At 79.8% G+C, this 2,500-nt stretch overlaps 1 non-coding gene across 1 annotated transcript; it reads right to left on the bottom strand.

The window, feature by feature from the left end:
- Window positions 1-42: 42 nt before the first annotated feature.
- LOC142597092 (5.8S ribosomal RNA) lies at window positions 43-195 on the bottom strand. The gene has a single exon (XR_012831971.1). It is a non-coding gene; the product is annotated as a 5.8S ribosomal RNA (ribosomal RNA).
- Between the last annotated feature and the right edge of the window lie 2,305 nt (window positions 196-2,500).

Here is a 2,500-nt window from a genome sequence, read left to right on the forward strand (position 1 = left end):
CCGGCGACGGGGCGGCGGCTCAGCCGGCGATTGATCGTCAAGCGACGCTCAGACAGGCGTAGCCCCGGGAGGAACCCGGGGCCGCAAGTGCGTTCGAAGTGTCGATGATCAATGTGTCCTGCAATTCACATTAATTCTCGCAGCTAGCTGCGTTCTTCATCGACGCACGAGCCGAGTGATCCACCGCTAAGAGTTGTCTGGCTTTCGGCACCGCCCCGCGCGCGCGGGGGGACCGGGACCGCTCGCGGAGAGCGGCCCCTCGCTCAGAGGGCGGCCCACCGCACGCCCGACGCGCCGGCCCGCCCCTCCGCCCGCGCGGAGGGGACGCGACGCGGCGCGACGCGGCGCGACGGACAGGCCTCGCCTCGGCTGACCGTACGAGCACACAATACGGAAAAAAAATAGAGTGTGAAGTAAAAATACGGAACGGAAAAAAAAATTTAACCCCGAAGGGCAAGGGCGGGGGAGCCCGCGCTCCCCGACCGATCGGACCTGGGACAAACGACACAAGCGCCTTGCGCGCTTCGGGGGCGGCCCAGGCGCCCGGGCTCGGCCCGGCCTCCGCGCGGAGGCCGCCACGCGCCCGGCCGCGCCGCCCGCTCGCCTCGCTCTCGGGACACCGGGTGTGCCGCTGCTGCCCGCCGCCGCCGGCCGACAAGCAGCGGCGGGGCGCCCCGCCGGCCCCGCGCGCGCCTCTCCGCGCAACAGCTCCGCCGCGCTACGACAGCCGGCTCCCCCCGCCCGGCTCGCTCCGCCCGGCGACGCCGCGGACGGCTCCGCAGCCGCCGCGCGCACGCCGGAGGCGGCGACCGCCGGAGCCCGAGCCGACGGACGCGCGCCGCCCCCCGGACGGCGCCCCCGCCGCCGCCGCACCGGAGCGGCTCGCCCTGCCCGCAGCGCCCGGAACCGCCGCTCCTCGCCTCGGCCCCCCTTCCGCGGGCACGCGCCCGGGCGGAAGGCGGACGGCGCTGAGGCCGGGGGCGGCTCCCGCTCTCCCCGTTTCCACGCGGAGACCGGGAGTGGGACGCCCCCGCCCGCGCGCCCGCCTGCCCGGCTCGGCCGGGAAGGGCGCGACGGGGAAGCGACGGACGGGGCCCGGGCCGGGACGAGCCGACCGCCGGCCGGACGGCGGCCGGAGACACCCTCCGGCCGACCGACACACGCCGAGCGGCGCCGCCGCCGCTCGGCCGGGGTGCCGCCCTCGCCGGTGGCGAGCGCCCGGGAGACCGCCGAGCGGCTCCGCTGGGCGGGGCGCGTGGGGAGGGGAGCGGAGCGCAGCGCGCCGCAGCGCTGCGACAGAGAGCGCGGCGGCCCGGGAGGGACGCCCGGCGAGCCCCCACCGCGGGGACTCGCCGCCCCGGCGGAGGAGCACGCGCTCCCGCCGGGGTCGCCCGTTTCGAGGCGAGCGGGCCGGCCACGGCCGGCCGCGCCGCGGCCTCTCCGACGAGACCGGACCGCGGAGAGGGGGGGGCAGTGAGAGGCCCTCCCCGGCACGGCCGCCCCGCGGGGGGGGTTGAGCGCGGGCGGCGGACACCTCGAAGGGGCCTCGAGGAGAAACTCCCCGCCCCTTGGGGCACCGACCGCCGCCCGGCCGCCCCCCCGGGGGCCGCACCGAGCCGCCCGGGTCTTTAAACCTCCGCCCGGCTCCGCCGGCCTTCGACCCCCGGACTCCGCCGCCGAGGGAGGGCCGCCGAAGCGCGGACGCTAGGTACCTGGCCCTGGGGCGAGGGAAACGACCTGAAGGCCCCGCGGGGGTGCCTCCCCCGCTGCCGCCATCGGGGGAGCGTCCGCCCGCGGGGGCGCGCCCGACATCCGCCGCCAACACCACGTCCTCCTTCCCGGGGCCCGGGGTTTCCCTCAGTAGCCCGGCGCTGCGCCCGGGAGGAGAGCCGTGGCTCGGGCCGCCCGCTCGCGCGGGACGCGACCCGGCCGAGAGCCTCGCCGGCCGAAGGCGGCAACGGCGGCGCGGCGCCCCCCGCCGCCGCGCCCGCCCCCGCGCCCACCCCGACCCCCCCCCCCGCGGGGGGGGCCGCCGGTGGGCCACGGGTGGGCGGGCGGGCGGGCGGGACGCCGCCACCGCCGCGCCGCGGCCGGCGCGCGCCGCGCGCCAGCCCGGAACGCCCGGAGGGCCTGGCCCCTCTGTCGCGGGCCGGAGGCCGGGCGGGCTTTTGCAGCTTCGCAGCAAGCCCGCCCCGGTGCGGGGAGGGTCGGGGGAGACGCCCCCCCCGACCCCGAAGGGCCCCCCCTCTCCTCCACCTTTCTCCTCTCTCCCCTCGCCGGGCTCGCACCTGTCGCCCGACCCCGTCGTCGCCGCTCGCCGCTTCCTCGTGCCGCACGAGCGGGCGCTCGGCCGGCGGGGCGCGCCGCGCCTCGGCGCCGGCGGCCCCCCCCCTCCCCACGGGCTTCTCGCGCGCTGCCGCCCGCGCTCTGACCGCGCGGGCCCCCTCAAGCCCGACGGCCGGCGGCAGGCGCCAGCGGAGGCGAGAAGCTGACGGGGGGG

This window comes from Pelecanus crispus, unplaced genomic scaffold, assembly GCF_030463565.1.
Source record: "Pelecanus crispus isolate bPelCri1 unplaced genomic scaffold, bPelCri1.pri SCAFFOLD_85, whole genome shotgun sequence".
NCBI classification, from domain to species: domain Eukaryota; kingdom Metazoa; phylum Chordata; class Aves; order Pelecaniformes; family Pelecanidae; genus Pelecanus; species Pelecanus crispus.